Consider the following 17,115-nt stretch of genomic DNA (forward strand, 5'->3'; position numbering starts at 1 on the left):
TGCTGCAACTTAAGTTTTAGCAGGAGTAACAATAATGAGACATTAGGCCCCAGTGAGATTTGAACTCACGACCCCTGGTTTACAAGACCAGTGCGCTAACCCCTGAGCTATGGAGCCACTTTGTTAAGTTATTTTATACACATTTTGGTGTCTGGTTGAGGATGGAAATTGATATACAGCAAATTTCAAATCTTTTCTGGTAAATGTACTTTTTTCAATTACAATTGTTGTGTTTATGGTCATCTTAAGGTTCTTCAAGATTGCATCAAAACAGTCACATAAAATTGGCAAAGTAGTTGTAGTCATCTATAATGGACTAGGAATGTATTACTTTACTTCTTAACGAGCTGTAGGAGAGAGGCCAGGTTAACATAAAACAAAAGATTTTATCCTCCTGCCTTATAAAGGAACACTTCAACTTTGGTTTTCATTATACTTTAGCACTAATATGACAATTAAAAATGTAGGCTTATGTATACTGTTTTCATTCTCTTGGTTCTATTTATTGTGATGTTGAATCCTTTTCAAATGGCCTATTCTGATATATATGCAATATCTATAATTGAGGCATACCTGGGAGACACTTTGAATCAAATTATTTAAATGCATTTTAAAATGAGCTGTTTTATGTTATTGTGGTGTGTACATAATAGAGATCCAAAATTGGTCATACTTTCCATGGCTTTCCAACTTTAGGATCCATAGGGTGGAATTATTTCAAAATGTTATAGCCGGACATCTTTATAGAGTTATTTGTAGTCATTAGTGGTCATTACCCTGAGTGTGCTTGCACGTGTAGAGTATATATGCTTACATGTTCAAATCAGCCTTCAGTTATATTTATTGGCACCTATGTTCAAAATAACGGGATCAATTGCTCAAGATTAAATCTGCTCTATGCAATGCATGTTGATATGTGCTTTAAATGCTCTTTTTAAAGTTAAATAATTGGAAATCTCTTATATTTATTTTATAATGATGGTGAATAACCATGCTGGGAGTTTCAGTTTGAAGGAAATTGGTCCAATAAAAGAAAACACAAATGTTTTCAAATATGCTCTTGATACCAGTCCATAGGTTAGACTGAATGCGATATGTGTCTTTCCAATTTGGATATACAAGTGTATTCATCATCTTCTCATTTAGCATACTAAAGCAGAGTATTGCAATATAGGTTGCTGCAACTTAAGTTTTAGCAGGAGTAACAATAATGAGACATTAGGCCCCAGTGAGATTTGAACTCACGACCCCTGGTTTACAAGACCAGTGCTCTAACCCCTGAGATATGGAGCCACTTGGTTAAGTTATTTTATACACATTTTGGTGTCTGGTTGAGGATGGAAAATGATATACAGCAAATTTCAAATCTTTTCTGGTAAATGTACTTTTTTCAATTACAATTGTTGTGTTTATGGTCATCTTAAGGTTCTTCAAGATTGCATCAAGACAGTCACATAAAATTGGCAAAGTAGTTGTAGTCATCTATAATGGACTAGGAATGTATTACTTTACTTCTTAACGAGCTGTAGGAGAGAGGCCAGGTTAACATAAAACAAAAGATTTTATCCTCCTGCCTTATAAAGGAACACTTCAACTTTGGTTTTCATTATACTTTAGCACTAATATGACAATTAAAAATGTAGGCTTATGTATACTGTTTTCATTCTCTTGGTTCTATTTATTGTGATGTTGAATCCTTTTCAAATAGCCTATTCAGATATATATATATGCAATATCTATAATTGAGGCATACCTGGGAGACACTTTGAATCAAATTATTTAAATGCATTTTAAAATGAGCTGTTTTATGTTATTGTGGTGTGTACATAATAGAGATCCAAAATTGGTCATACTTTCCATGGCTTTCCAACTTTAGGATCCATAGGGTGGAATTATTTCAAAATGTTATAGCCGGACATCTTTATAGAGTTATTTGTAGTCATTAGTGGTCATTACCCTGAGTGTGCTTGCACGTGTAGAGTATATATGCTTACATGTTCAAATCAGCCTTCAGTTATATTTATTGGCACCTATGTTCAAAATAACGGTATCAATTGCTCAAGATTAAATCTGCTCTATGCAATGCATGTTGATATGTGCTTTAAATGCTCTTTTTAAAGATAAATAATTGGAAATCTCTTATATTTATTTTATAATGATGGTGAATAACCATGCTGGGAGTTTCAGTTTGAAGGAAATTGGTCCAATAAAAGAAAACACAAATGTTTTCAAATATGCTCTTGATACCAGTCCATAGGTTAGACTGAATGCGATATGTGTCTTTCCAATTTGGATATACAAGTGTATTCATCATCTTCTCATTTAGCATACTAAAGCAGAGTATTGCAATATAGGTTGCTGCAACTTAAGTTTTAGCAGGAGTAACAATAATGAGACATTAGGCCCCAGTGAGATTTGATCTCACGACCCCTGGTTTACAAGACCAGTGCACTAACCCCTGAGCTATGGAGCCACTTTGTTAAGTTATTTTATACACATTTTGGTGTCTGGTTGAGGATGGAAATTGATATACAGCAAATTTCAAATCTTTTCTGGTAAATGTACTTTTTTCAATTACAATTGTTGTGTTTATGGTCATCTTAAGGTTCTTCAAGATTGCATCAAAACAGTAACATAAAATTGGCAAAGTAGTTGTAGTCATCTATAATGGACTAGGAATGTATTACTTTACTTCTTAACGAGCTGTAGGAGAGAGGCCAGGTTAACATAAAACAAAAGATTTTATCCTCCTGCCTTATAAAGGAACACTTCAACTTTGGTTTTCATTATACTTTAGCACTAATATGACAATTAAAAATGTAGGCTTATGTATACTGTTTTCATTCTCTTGGTTCTATTTATTGTGATGTTGAATCCTTTTCAAATAGCCTATTCAGATATATATATATGCAATATCTATAATTGAGGCATACCTGGGAGACACTTTGAATCAAATTATTTAAAATCATTTTAAAATGAGCTGTTTTATGTTATTGTGGTGTGTACATAATAGAGATCCAAAATTGGTCATACTTTCCATGGCTTTCCAACTTTAGGATCCATAGGGTGGAATTATTTCAAAATGTTATAGCCGGACATCTTTATAGAGTTATTTGTAGTCATTAGTGGTCATTACCCTGAGTGTGCTTGCACGTGTAGAGTATATATGCTTACATGTTCAAATCAGCCTTCAGTTATATTTATTGGCACCTATGTTCAAAATAACGGTATCAATTGCTCAAGATTAAATCTGCTCTATGCAATGCATGTTGATATGTGCTTTAAATGCTCTTTTTAAAGTTAAATAATTGGAAATCTCTTATATTTATTTTATAATGATGGTGAATAACCATGCTGGGAGTTTCAGTTTGAAGGAAATTGGTCCAATAAAAGAAAACACAAATGTTTTCAAATATGCTCTTGATGCCAGTCCATAGGTTAGACTGAATGCGATATGTGTCTTTCCAATTTGGATATACAAGTGTATTCATCATCTTCTCATTTAGCATACTAAAGCAGAGTATTGCAATATAGGTTGCTGCAACTTAAGTTTTGGCAGGAGTAACAATAATGAGACATTAGGCCCCAGTGAGATTTGAACTCACGACCCCTGGTTTACAAGACCAGTGCGCTAACCCCTGAGCTATGGAGCCACTTTGTTAAGTTATTTTATACACATTTTGGTGTCTGGTTGAGGATGGAAATTGATATACAGCAAATTTCAAATCTTTTCTGGTAAATGTACTTTTTTCAATTACAATTGTTGTGTTTATGGTCATCTTAAGGTTCTTCAAGATTGCATCAAAACAGTCACATAAAATTGGCAAAGTAGTTGTAGTCATCTATAATGGACTAGGAATGTATTACTTTACTTCTTAACGAGCTGTAGGAGAGAGGCCAGGTTAACATAAAACAAAAGATTTTATCCTCCTGCCTTATAAAGGAACACTTCAACTTTGGTTTTCATTATACTTTAGCACTAATATGACAATTAAAAATGTAGGCTTATGTATACTGTTTTCATTCTCTTGGTTCTATTTATTGTGATGTTGAATCCTTTTCAAATGGCCTATTCTGATATATATGCAATATCTATAATTGAGGCATACCTGGGAGACACTTTGAATCAAATTATTTAAATGCATTTTAAAATGAGCTGTTTTATGTTATTGTGGTGTGTACATAATAGAGATCCAAAATTGGTCATACTTTCCATGGCTTTCCAACTTTAGGATCCATAGGGTGGAATTATTTCAAAATGTTATAGCCGGACATCTTTATAGAGTTATTTGTAGTCATTAGTGGTCATTACCCTGAGTGTGCTTGCACGTGTAGAGTATATATGCTTACATGTTCAAATCAGCCTTCAGTTATATTTATTGGCACCTATGTTCAAAATAACGGTATCAATTGCTCAAGATTAAATCTGCTCTATGCAATGCATGTTGATATGTGCTTTAAATGCTCTTTTTAAAGTTAAATAATTGGAAATCTCTTATATTTATTTTATAATGATGGTGAATAACCATGCTGGGAGTTTCAGTTTGAAGGAAATTGGTCCAATAAAAGAAAACACAAATGTTTTCAAATATGCTCTTGATGCCAGTCCATAGGTTAGACTGAATGCGATATGTGTCTTTCCAATTTGGATATACAAGTGTATTCATCATCTTCTCATTTAGCATACTAAAGCAGAGTATTGCAATATAGGTTGCTGCAACTTAAGTTTTGGCAGGAGTAACAATAATGAGACATTAGGCCCCAGTGAGATTTGAACTCACGACCCCTGGTTTACAAGACCAGTGCGCTAACCCCTGAGCTATGGAGCCACTTTGTTAAGTTATTTTATACACATTTTGGTGTCTGGTTGAGGATGGAAATTGATATACAGCAAATTTCAAATCTTTTCTGGTAAATGTACTTTTTTCAATTACAATTGTTGTGTTTATGGTCATCTTAAGGTTCTTCAAGATTGCATCAAAACAGTCACATAAAATTGGCAAAGTAGTTGTAGTCATCTATAATGGACTAGGAATGTATTACTTTACTTCTTAACGAGCTGTAGGAGAGAGGCCAGGTTAACATAAAACAAAAGATTTTATCCTCCTGCCTTATAAAGGAACACTTCAACTTTGGTTTTCATTATACTTTAGCACTAATATGACAATTAAAAATGTAGGCTTATGTATACTGTTTTCATTCTCTTGGTTCTATTTATTGTGATGTTGAATCCTTTTCAAATGGCCTATTCTGATATATATGCAATATCTATAATTGAGGCATACCTGGGAGACACTTTGAATCAAATTATTTAAATGCATTTTAAAATGAGCTGTTTTATGTTATTGTGGTGTGTACATAATAGAGATCCAAAATTGGTCATACTTTCCATGGCTTTCCAACTTTAGGATCCATAGGGTGGAATTATTTCAAAATGTTATAGCCGGACATCTTTATAGAGTTATTTGTAGTCATTAGTGGTCATTACCCTGAGTGTGCTTGCACGTGTAGAGTATATATGCTTACATGTTCAAATCAGCCTTCAGTTATATTTATTGGCACCTATGTTCAAAATAACGGTATCAATTGCTCAAGATTAAATCTGCTCTATGCAATGCATGTTGATATGTGCTTTAAATGCTCTTTTTAAAGTTAAATAATTGGAAATCTCTTATATTTATTTTATAATGATGGTGAATAACCATGCTGGGAGTTTCAGTTTGAAGGAAATTGGTCCAATAAAAGAAAACACAAATATGCTCTTGATACCAGTCCATAGGCTAGACTGAATGCGATATGTGCCTTTCCAATTTGGATATACAAGTGTATTCATCATCTTCTCATTTAGCATACTAAAGCAGAGTATTGCAATATAGGTTGCTGCAACTTAAGTTTTAGCAGGAGTAACAATAATGAGACATTAGGCCCCAGTGAGATTTGAACTCACGACACCTGGTTTACAAGACCAGTGCGCTAACCCCTGAGCTATGGAGCCACTTGGTTAAGTTATTTTATACACATTTTGGTGTCTGGTTGAGGATGGAAAATGATATACAGCAAATTTCAAATCTTTTCTGGTAAATGTACTTTTTTCAATTACAATTGTTGTGTTTATGGTCATCTTAAGGTTCTTCAAGATTGCATCAAAACAGTCACATAAAATTGGCAAAGTAGTTGTAGTCATCTATAATGGACTAGGAATGTATTACTTTACTTCTTAACGAGCTGTAGGAGAGAGGCCAGGTTAACATAAAACAAAAGATTTTATCCTCCTGCCTTATAAAGGAACACTTCAACTTTGGTTTTCATTATACTTTAGCACTAATATGACAATTAAAAATGTAGGCTTATGTATACTGTTTTCATTCTCTTGGTTCTATTTATTGTGATGTTGAATCCTTTTCAAATAGCCAATTATATATATATTTATATGCAATATCTATAATTGAGGCATACCTGGGAGACACTTTGAATCAAATTATTTAAATGCATTTTAAAATGAGCTGTTTTATGTTATTGTGGTGTGTACATAATAGAGATCCAAAATTGGTCATACTTTCCATGGCTTTCCAACTTTAGGATCCATAGGGTGGAATTATTTCAAAATGTTATAGCCGGACATCTTTATAGAGTTATTTGTAGTCATTAGTGGTCATTACCCTGAGTGTGCTTGCACGTGTAGAGTATATATGCTTACATGTTCAAATCAGCCTTCAGTTATATTTATTGGCACCTATGTTCAAAATAACGGTATCAATTGCTCAAGATTAAATCTGCTCTATGCAATGCATGTTGATATGTGCTTTAAATGCTCTTTTTAAAGTTAAATAATTGGAAATCTCTTATATTTATTTTATAATGATGGTGAATAACCATGCTGGGAGTTTCAGTTTGAAGGAAATTGGTCCAATAAAAGAAAACACAAATGTTTTCAAATATGCTCTTGATGCCAGTCCATAGGTTAGACTGAATGCGATATGTGTCTTTCCAATTTGGATATACAAGTGTATTCATCATCTTCTCATTTAGCATACTAAAGCAGAGTATTGCAATATAGGTTGCTGCAACTTAAGTTTTAGCAGGAGTAACAATAATGAGACATTAGGCCCCAGTAAGATTTGATCTCACGACCCCTGGTTTACAAGACCAGTGCACTAACCCCTGAGCTATGGAGCCACTTTGTTAAGTTATTTTATACACATTTTGGTGTCTGGTTGAGGATGGAAATTGATATACAGCAAATTTCAAATCTTTTCTGGTAAATGTACTTTTTTCAATTACAATTGTTGTGTTTATGGTCATCTTAAGGTTCTTCAAGATTGCATCAAAACAGTCACATAAAATTGGCAAAGTAGTTGTAGTCATCTATAATGGACTAGGAATGTATTACTTTACTTCTTAACGAGCTGTAGGAGAGAGGCCAGGTTAACATAAAACAAAAGATTTTATCCTCCTGCCTTATAAAGGAACACTTCAACTTTGGTTTTCATTATACTTTAGCACTAATATGACAATTAAAAATGTAGGCTTATGTATACTGTTTTCATTCTCTTGGTTCTATTTATTGTGATGTTGAATCCTTTTCAAATAGCCAATTATATATATATTTATATCCAATATCTATAATTGAGGCATACCTGGGAGACACTTTGAATCAAATTATTTAAATGCATTTTAAAATGAGCTGTTTTATGTTATTGTGGTGTGTACATAATAGAGATCCAAAATTGGTCATACTTTCCATGGCTTTCCAACTTTAGGATCCATAGGGTGGAATTATTTCAAAATGTTATAGCCGGACATCTTTATAGAGTTATTTGTAGTCATTAGTGGTCATTACCCTGAGTGTGCTTGCACGTGTAGAGTATATATGCTTACATGTTCAAATCAGCCTTCAGTTATATTTATTGGCACCTATGTTCAAAATAACGGTATCAATTGCTCAAGATTAAATCTGCTCTATGCAATGCATGTTGATATGTGCTTTAAATGCTCTTTTTAAAGTTAAATAATTGGAAATCTCTTATATTTATTTTATAATGATGGTGAATAACCATGCTGGGAGTTTCAGTTTGAAGGAAATTGGTCCAATAAAAGAAAACACAAATGTTTTCAAATATGCTCTTGATGCCAGTCCATAGGTTAGACTGAATGCGATATGTGTCTTTCCAATTTGGATATACAAGTGTATTCATCATCTTCTCATTTAGCATACTAAAGCAGAGTATTGCAATATAGGTTGCTGCAACTTAAGTTTTGGCAGGAGTAACAATAATGAGACATTAGGCCCCAGTGAGATTTGAACTCACGACCCCTAGTTTACAAGACCAGTGCTCTAACCCCTGAGCTATGGAGCCACTTGGTTAAGTTATTTTATACACATTTTGGTGTCTGGTTGAGGATGGAAAATGATATACAGCAAATTTCAAATCTTTTCTGGTAAATGTACTTTTTTCAATTACAATTTTTGTGTTGATGGTCATCTTAAGGTTCGTCAAGATTGCATCAAGACAGTCACATAAAATTGGCAAAGTAGTTGTAGTCATCTATAATGGACTAGGAATGTACTACTTTACTTCTTAACGAGCTGTAGGAGAGAGGCCAGGTTAACATAAAACAAAAGATTTTATCCTCCTGCCTTATAAAGGAACACTTCAACTTTTGTTTTCATTATACTTTAGCACTAATATGACAATTACAAATGTAGGCTTATGTATACTGTTTTCATTCTCTTGGTTCTATTTATTGTGATGTTGAATCCTTTTCAAATGGCCTATTCTGATATATATGCAATATCTATAATTGAGGCATACCTGGGAGACACTTTGAATCAAATTATTTAAATGCATTTTAAAATGAGCTGTTTTATGTTAGTGTGGTGTGTACATAATAGAGATCCAAAATTGGTCATACTTTCCATTGCTTTCCAACTTAAGGATCCATAGGGTGGAATTATTTCAAAATTTTATAGCCGGACATCTTTATAGAATTATTTGTAGTCATTAGTGGTAATTTCCCTGAGTGTGCTTGCACGTGTAGAGTATATATGCTTACATGTTCAAATCAGCCATCAGTTATATCTATTGGCACCTATGTTCAAAATATTGGTATCAATTGCGCAAGATGAAATCTGCTCTATGCAATGCATGTTGATATGTGCTTTAACTGCTCTTTTTAAAGTTAAATAATTGGAAATCTCTAATGTTTATTTTATAATGATGGTGAATAACCATGCTGGGAGTTTCAGTTTGAAGGAAATTGGTCCAATAAAAGAAAACACAAATGTTTTCAAATATGCTCTTGATACCAGTCCATAGGTTAGACTGAATGCGATATGTGTCTTTCCAATTTGGATATACAAGTGTATTCATCATCTTCTCATTTAGCATACTAAAGCAGAGTATTGCAATATAGGTTGCTGCAACTTAAGTTTTAGCAGGAGTAACAATAATGAGACATTAGGCCCCAGTAAGATTTGAACTCACGAACCCTGGTTTACAAGACCAGTGCGCTAACCCCTGAGCTATGGAGCCACTTGGTTAAGTTATTTTATACACATTTTGGTGTCTGGTTGAGGATGGAAAATGATATACAGCAAATTTCAAATCTTTTCTGGTAAATGTACTTTTTTCAATTACAATTGTTGTGTTTATGGTCATCTTAAGGTTCTTCAAGATTGCATCAAAACAGTCACATAAAATTGGCAAAGTAGTTGTAGTCATCTATAATGGACTAGGAATGTATTACTTTACTTCTTAACGAGCTGTAGGAGAGAGGCCAGGTTAACATAAAACAAAAGATTTTATCCTCCTGCCTTATAAAGGAACACTTCAACTTTGGTTTTCATTATACTTTAGCACTAATATGACAATTAAAAATGTAGGCTTATGTATACTGTTTTCATTCTCTTGGTTCTATTTATTGTGATGTTGAATCCTTTTCAAATAGCCTATTCAGATATATATATATGCAATATCTATAATTGAGGCATACCTGGGAGACACTTTGAATCAAATTATTTAAATGCATTTTAAAATGAGCTGTTTTATGTTATTGTGGTGTGTACATAATAGAGATCCAAAATTGGTCATACTTTCCATGGCTTTCCAACTTTAGGATCCATAGGGTGGAATTATTTCAAAATGTTATAGCCGGACATCTTTATAGAGTTATTTGTAGTCATTAGTGGTCATTACCCTGAGTGTGCTTGCACGTGTAGAGTATATATGCTTACATGTTCAAATCAGCCTTCAGTTATATTTATTGGCACCTATGTTCAAAATAACGGTATCAATTGCTCAAGATTAAATCTGCTCTATGCAATGCATGTTGATATGTGCTTTAAATGCTCTTTTTAAAGTTAAATAATTGGAAATCTCTTATATTTATTTTATAATGATGGTGAATAACCATGCTGGGAGTTTCAGTTTGAAGGAAATTGGTCCAATAAAAGAAAACACAAATGTTTTCAAATATGCTCTTGATACCAGTCCATAGGTTAGACTGAATGCGATATGTGTCTTTCCAATTTGGATATACAAGTGTATTCATCATCTTCTCATTTAGCATACTAAAGCAGAGTATTGCAATATAGGTTGCTGCAACTTAAGTTTTAGCAGGAGTAACAATAATGAGACATTAGGCCCCAGTGAGATTTGAACTCACGACCCCTGGTTTACAAGACCAGTGCACTAACCCCTGAGCTATGGAGCCACTTTGTTAAGTTATTTTATACACATTTTGGTGTCTGGTTGAGGATGGAAATTGATATACAGCAAATTTCAAATCTTTTCTGGTAAATGTATTTTTTTCAATTACAATTGTTGTGTTTATGGTCATCTTAAGGTTCTTCAAGATTGCATCAAAACAGTCACATAAAATTGGCAAAGTAGTTGTAGTCATCTATAATGGACTAGGAATGTATTACTTTACTTCTTAACGAGCTGTAGGAGAGAGGCCAGGTTAACATAAAACAAAAGATTTTATCCTCCTGCCTTATAAAGGAACACTTCAACTTTGGTTTTCATTATACTTTAGCACTAATATGACAATTAAAAATGTAGGCTTATGTATACTGTTTTCATTCTCTTGGTTCTATTTATTGTGATGTTGAATCCTTTTCAAATAGCCTATTCAGATATATATATATGCAATATCTATAATTGAGGCATACCTGGGAGACACTTTGAATCAAATTATTTAAATGCATTTTAAAATGAGCTGTTTTATGTTATTGTGGTGTGTACATAATAGAGATCCAAAATTGGTCATACTTTCCATGGCTTTCCAACTTTAGGATCCATAGGGTGGAATTATTTCAAAATGTTATAGCCGGACATCTTTATAGAGTTATTTGTAGTCATTAGTGGTCATTACCCTGAGTGTGCTTGCACGTGTAGAGTATATATGCTTACATGTTCAAATCAGCCTTCAGTTATATTTATTGGCACCTATGTTCAAAATAACGGTATCAATTGCTCAAGATTAAATCTGCTCTATGCAATGCATGTTGATATGTGCTTTAAATGCTCTTTTTAAAGTTAAATAATTGGAAATCTCTTATATTTATTTTATAATGATGGTGAATAACCATGCTGGGAGTTTCAGTTTGAAGGAAATTGGTCCAATAAAAGAAAACACAAATGTTTTCAAATATGCTCTTGATGCCAGTCCATAGGTTAGACTGAATGCGATATGTGTCTTTCCAATTTGGATATACAAGTGTATTCATCATCTTCTCATTTAGCATACTAAAGCAGAGTATTGCAATATAGGTTGCTGCAACTTAAGTTTTAGCAGGAGTAACAATAATGAGACATTAGGCCCCAGTGAGATTTGAACTCACGACCCCTGGTTTACAAGACCAGTGCACTAACCCCTGAGCTATGGAGCCACTTTGTTAAGTTATTTTATACACATTTTGGTGTCTGGTTGAGGATGGAAATTGATATACAGCAAATTTCAAATCTTTTCTGGTAAATGTATTTTTTTCAATTACAATTGTTGTGTTTATGGTCATCTTAAGGTTCTTCAAGATTGCATCAAAACAGTCACATAAAATTGGCAAAGTAGTTGTAGTCATCTATAATGGACTAGGAATGTATTACTTTACTTCTTAACGAGCTGTAGGAGAGAGGCCAGGTTAACATAAAACAAAAGATTTTATCCTCCTGCCTTATAAAGGAACACTTCAACTTTGGTTTTCATTATACTTTAGCACTAATATGACAATTAAAAATGTAGGCTTATGTATACTGTTTTCATTCTCTTGGTTCTATTTATTGTGATGTTGAATCCTTTTCAAATAGCCTATTCAGATATATATATATGCAATATCTATAATTGAGGCATACCTGGGAGACACTTTGAATCAAATTATTTAAATGCATTTTAAAATGAGCTGTTTTATGTTATTGTGGTGTGTACATAATAGAGATCCAAAATTGGTCATACTTTCCATGGCTTTCCAACTTTAGGATCCATAGGGTGGAATTATTTCAAAATGTTATAGCCGGACATCTCTATAGAGTTATTTGTAGTCATTAGTGGTCATTACCCTGAGTGTGCTTGCACGTGTAGAGTATATATGCTTACATGTTCAAATCAGCCTTCAGTTATATTTATTGGCACCTATGTTCAAAATAACGGTATCAATTGCTCAAGATTAAATCTGCTCTATGCAATGCATGTTGAAATGTGCTTTAAATGCTCTTTTTAAAGTTAAATAATTGGAAATCTCTTATATTTATTTTATAATGATGGTGAATAACCATGCTGGGAGTTTCAGTTTGAAGGAAATTGGTCCAATAAAAGAAAACACAAATATGCTCTTGATGCCAGTCCATAGGTTAGACTGAATGCGATATGTGTCTTTCCAATTTGGATATACAAGTGTATTCATCATCTTCTCATTTAGCATACTAAAGCAGAGTATTGCAATATAGGTTGCTGCAACTTAAGTTTTGGCAGGAGTAACAATAATGAGACATTAGGCCCCAGTGAGATTTGAACTCACGACCCCTGGTTTACAAGACCAGTGCGCTAACCCCTGAGCTATGGAGCCACTTTGTTAAGTTATTTTATACACATTTTGGTGTCTGGTTGAGGATGGAAATTGATATACAGCAAATTTCAAATCTTTTCTGGTAAATGTACTTTTTTCAATTACAATTGTTGTGTTTATGGTCATCTTAAGGTTCTTCAAGATTGCATCAAAACAGTCACATAAAATTGGCAAAGTAGTTGTAGTCATCTATAATGGACTAGGAATGTATTACTTTACTTCTTAACGAGCTGTAGGAGAGAGGCCAGGTTAACATAAAACAAAAGATTTTATCCTCCTGCCTTATAAAGGAACACTTCAACTTTGGTTTTCATTATACTTTAGCACTAATATGACAATTAAAAATGTAGGCTTATGTATACTGTTTTCATTCTCTTGGTTCTATTTATTGTGATGTTGAATCCTTTTCAAATAGCCTATTCAGATATATATATATGCAATATCTATAATTGAGGCATACCTGGGAGACACTTTGATTCAAATTATTTAAATGCATTTTAAAATGAGCTGTTTTATGTTATTGTGGTGTGTACATAATAGAGATCCAAAATTGGTCATACTTTCCATGGCTTTCCAACTTTAGGATCCATAGGGTGGAATTATTTCAAAATGTTATAGCCGGACATCTTTATAGAGTTATTTGTAGTCATTAGTGGTCATTACCCTGAGTGTGCTTGCACGTGTAGAGTATATATGCTTACATGTTCAAATCAGCCTTCAGTTATATTTATTGGCACCTATGTTCAAAATAACGGTATCAATTGCTCAAGATTAAATCTGCTCTATGCAATGCATGTTGATATGTGCTTTAAATGCTCTTTTTAAAGATAAATAATTGGAAATCTCTTATATTTATTTTATAATGATGGTGAATAACCATGCTGGGAGTTTCAGTTTGAAGGAAATTGGTCCAATAAAAGAAAACACAAATGTTTTCAAATATGCTCTTGATGCCAGTCCATAGGTTAGACTGAATGCGATATGTGTCTTTCCAATTTGGATATACAAGTGTATTCATCATCTTCTCATTTAGCATACTAAAGCAGAGTATTGCAATATAGGTTGCTGCAACTTAAGTTTTGGCAGGAGTAACAATAATGAGACATTAGGCCCCAGTGAGATTTGAACTCACGACCCCTAGTTTACAAGACCAGTGCTCTAACCCCTGAGCTATGGAGCCACTTGGTTAAGTTATTTTATACACATTTTGGTGTCTGGTTGAGGATGGAAAATGATATACAGCAAATTTCAAATCTTTTCTGGTAAATGTACTTTTTTCAATTACAATTTTTGTGTTGATGGTCATCTTAAGGTTCGTCAAGATTGCATCAAGACAGTCACATAAAATTGGCAAAGTAGTTGTAGTCATCTATAATGGACTAGGAATGTACTACTTTACTTCTTAACGAGCTGTAGGAGAGAGGCCAGGTTAACATAAAACAAAAGATTTTATCCTCCTGCCTTATAAAGGAACACTTCAACTTTTGTTTTCATTATACTTTAGCACTAATATGACAATTACAAATGTAGGCTTATGTATACTGTTTTCATTCTCTTGGTTCTATTTATTGTGATGTTGAATCCTTTTCAAATGGCCTATTCTGATATATATGCAATATCTATAATTGAGGCATACCTGGGAGACACTTTGAATCAAATTATTTAAATGCATTTTAAAATGAGCTGTTTTATGTTAGTGTGGTGTGTACATAATAGAGATCCAAAATTGGTCATACTTTCCATTGCTTTCCAACTTAAGGATCCATAGGGTGGAATTATTTCAAAATTTTATAGCCGGACATCTTTATAGAATTATTTGTAGTCATTAGTGGTAATTTCCCTGAGTGTGCTTGCACGTGTAGAGTATATATGCTTACATGTTCAAATCAGCCATCAGTTATATCTATTGGCACCTATGTTCAAAATATTGGTATCAATTGCGCAAGATGAAATCTGCTCTATGCAATGCATGTTGATATGTGCTTTAACTGCTCTTTTTAAAGTTAAATAATTGGAAATCTCTAATGTTTATTTTATAATGATGGTGAATAACCATGCTGGGAGTTTCAGTTTGAAGGAAATTGGTCCAATAAAAGAAAACACAAATGTTTTCAAATATGCTCTTGATACCAGTCCATAGGTTAGACTGAATGCGATATGTGTCTTTCCAATTTGGATATACAAGTGTATTCATCATCTTCTCATTTAGCATACTAAAGCAGAGTATTGCAATATAGGTTGCTGCAACTTAAGTTTTAGCAGGAGTAACAATAATGAGACATTAGGCCCCAGTAAGATTTGAACTCACGAACCCTGGTTTACAAGACCAGTGCGCTAACCCCTGAGCTATGGAGCCACTTGGTTAAGTTATTTTATACACATTTTGGTGTCTGGTTGAGGATGGAAAATGATATACAGCAAATTTCAAATCTTTTCTGGTAAATGTACTTTTTTCAATTACAATTGTTGTGTTTATGGTCATCTTAAGGTTCTTCAAGATTGCATCAAAACAGTCACATAAAATTGGCAAAGTAGTTGTAGTCATCTATAATGGACTAGGAATGTATTACTTTACTTCTTAACGAGCTGTAGGAGAGAGGCCAGGTTAACATAAAACAAAAGATTTTATCCTCCTGCCTTATAAAGGAACACTTCAACTTTGGTTTTCATTATACTTTAGCACTAATATGACAATTAAAAATGTAGGCTTATGTATACTGTTTTCATTCTCTTGGTTCTATTTATTGTGATGTTGAATCCTTTTCAAATAGCCTATTCAGATATATATATATGCAATATCTATAATTGAGGCATACCTGGGAGACACTTTGAATCAAATTATTTAAATGCATTTTAAAATGAGCTGTTTTATGTTATTGTGGTGTGTACATAATAGAGATCCAAAATTGGTCATACTTTCCATGGCTTTCCAACTTTAGGATCCATAGGGTGGAATTATTTCAAAATGTTATAGCCGGACATCTTTATAGAGTTATTTGTAGTCATTAGTGGTCATTACCCTGAGTGTGCTTGCACGTGTAGAGTATATATGCTTACATGTTCAAATCAGCCTTCAGTTATATTTATTGGCACCTATGTTCAAAATAACGGTATCAATTGCTCAAGATTAAATCTGCTCTATGCAATGCATGTTGATATGTGCTTTAAATGCTCTTTTTAAAGTTAAATAATTGGAAATCTCTTATATTTATTTTATAATGATGGTGAATAACCATGCTGGGAGTTTCAGTTTGAAGGAAATTGGTCCAATAAAAGAAAACACAAATGTTTTCAAATATGCTCTTGATACCAGTCCATAGGTTAGACTGAATGCGATATGTGTCTTTCCAATTTGGATATACAAGTGTATTCATCATCTTCTCATTTAGCATACTAAAGCAGAGTATTGCAATATAGGTTGCTGCAACTTAAGTTTTAGCAGGAGTAACAATAATGAGACATTAGGCCCCAGTGAGATTTGAACTCACGACCCCTGGTTTACAAGACCAGTGCACTAACCCCTGAGCTATGGAGCCACTTTGTTAAGTTATTTTATACACATTTTGGTGTCTGGTTGAGGATGGAAATTGATATACAGCAAATTTCAAATCTTTTCTGGTAAATGTATTTTTTTCAATTACAATTGTTGTGTTTATGGTCATCTTAAGGTTCTTCAAGATTGCATCAAAACAGTCACATAAAATTGGCAAAGTAGTTGTAGTCATCTATAATGGACTAGGAATGTATTACTTTACTTCTTAACGAGCTGTAGGAGAGAGGCCAGGTTAACATAAAACAAAAGATTTTATCCTCCTGCCTTATAAAGGAACACTTCAACTTTGGTTTTCATTATACTTTAGCACTAATATGACAATTAAAAATGTAGGCTTATGTATACTGTTTTCATTCTCTTGGTTCTATTTATTGTGATGTTGAATCCTTTTCAAATAGCCTATTCAGATATATATATATGCAATATCTATAATTGAGGCATACCTGGGAGACACTTTGAATCAAATTATTTAAATGCATTTTAAAATGAGCTGTTTTAT

At 33.2% G+C, this 17,115-nt stretch overlaps 12 non-coding genes across 12 annotated transcripts; all 12 read right to left on the reverse strand.

Moving 5' to 3' along the window:
- Positions 1-44: 44 nt before the first annotated feature.
- TRNAT-UGU (transfer RNA threonine (anticodon UGU)) lies at positions 45-117 on the reverse strand. The gene has a single exon. It is a non-coding gene; the product is annotated as a tRNA-Thr (tRNA).
- Positions 118-1,220: 1,103 nt separating this feature from the next.
- Positions 1,221-1,293, reverse strand: TRNAT-UGU (transfer RNA threonine (anticodon UGU)). Its single transcript has one exon. It is a non-coding gene; the product is annotated as a tRNA-Thr (tRNA).
- A 1,107-nt stretch (positions 1,294-2,400) lies between these two features.
- Positions 2,401-2,473, reverse strand: TRNAT-UGU (transfer RNA threonine (anticodon UGU)). Its single transcript has one exon. It is a non-coding gene; the product is annotated as a tRNA-Thr (tRNA).
- Positions 2,474-3,580: 1,107 nt separating this feature from the next.
- On the reverse strand, positions 3,581-3,653 carry TRNAT-UGU (transfer RNA threonine (anticodon UGU)). Its single transcript has one exon. It is a non-coding gene; the product is annotated as a tRNA-Thr (tRNA).
- A 1,103-nt stretch (positions 3,654-4,756) lies between these two features.
- Positions 4,757-4,829, reverse strand: TRNAT-UGU (transfer RNA threonine (anticodon UGU)). Its single transcript has one exon. It is a non-coding gene; the product is annotated as a tRNA-Thr (tRNA).
- A 1,093-nt stretch (positions 4,830-5,922) lies between these two features.
- Positions 5,923-5,995, reverse strand: TRNAT-UGU (transfer RNA threonine (anticodon UGU)). Its single transcript has one exon. It is a non-coding gene; the product is annotated as a tRNA-Thr (tRNA).
- Positions 5,996-8,284: 2,289 nt separating this feature from the next.
- Positions 8,285-8,357, reverse strand: TRNAT-UGU (transfer RNA threonine (anticodon UGU)). The gene has a single exon. It is a non-coding gene; the product is annotated as a tRNA-Thr (tRNA).
- Positions 8,358-10,640: 2,283 nt separating this feature from the next.
- On the reverse strand, positions 10,641-10,713 carry TRNAT-UGU (transfer RNA threonine (anticodon UGU)). The gene has a single exon. It is a non-coding gene; the product is annotated as a tRNA-Thr (tRNA).
- A 1,107-nt stretch (positions 10,714-11,820) lies between these two features.
- TRNAT-UGU (transfer RNA threonine (anticodon UGU)) lies at positions 11,821-11,893 on the reverse strand. Its single transcript has one exon. It is a non-coding gene; the product is annotated as a tRNA-Thr (tRNA).
- A 1,097-nt stretch (positions 11,894-12,990) lies between these two features.
- TRNAT-UGU (transfer RNA threonine (anticodon UGU)) lies at positions 12,991-13,063 on the reverse strand. Its single transcript has one exon. It is a non-coding gene; the product is annotated as a tRNA-Thr (tRNA).
- Positions 13,064-14,170: 1,107 nt separating this feature from the next.
- Positions 14,171-14,243, reverse strand: TRNAT-UGU (transfer RNA threonine (anticodon UGU)). Its single transcript has one exon. It is a non-coding gene; the product is annotated as a tRNA-Thr (tRNA).
- A 2,283-nt stretch (positions 14,244-16,526) lies between these two features.
- On the reverse strand, positions 16,527-16,599 carry TRNAT-UGU (transfer RNA threonine (anticodon UGU)). The gene has a single exon. It is a non-coding gene; the product is annotated as a tRNA-Thr (tRNA).
- Positions 16,600-17,115: the final 516 nt, after the last annotated feature.

This window comes from Taudactylus pleione, unplaced genomic scaffold, assembly GCF_031769625.1.
Source record: "Taudactylus pleione unplaced genomic scaffold, aTauple2 ptg000117l, whole genome shotgun sequence".
In the NCBI taxonomy this organism is placed as follows: domain Eukaryota; kingdom Metazoa; phylum Chordata; class Amphibia; order Anura; family Myobatrachidae; genus Taudactylus; species Taudactylus pleione.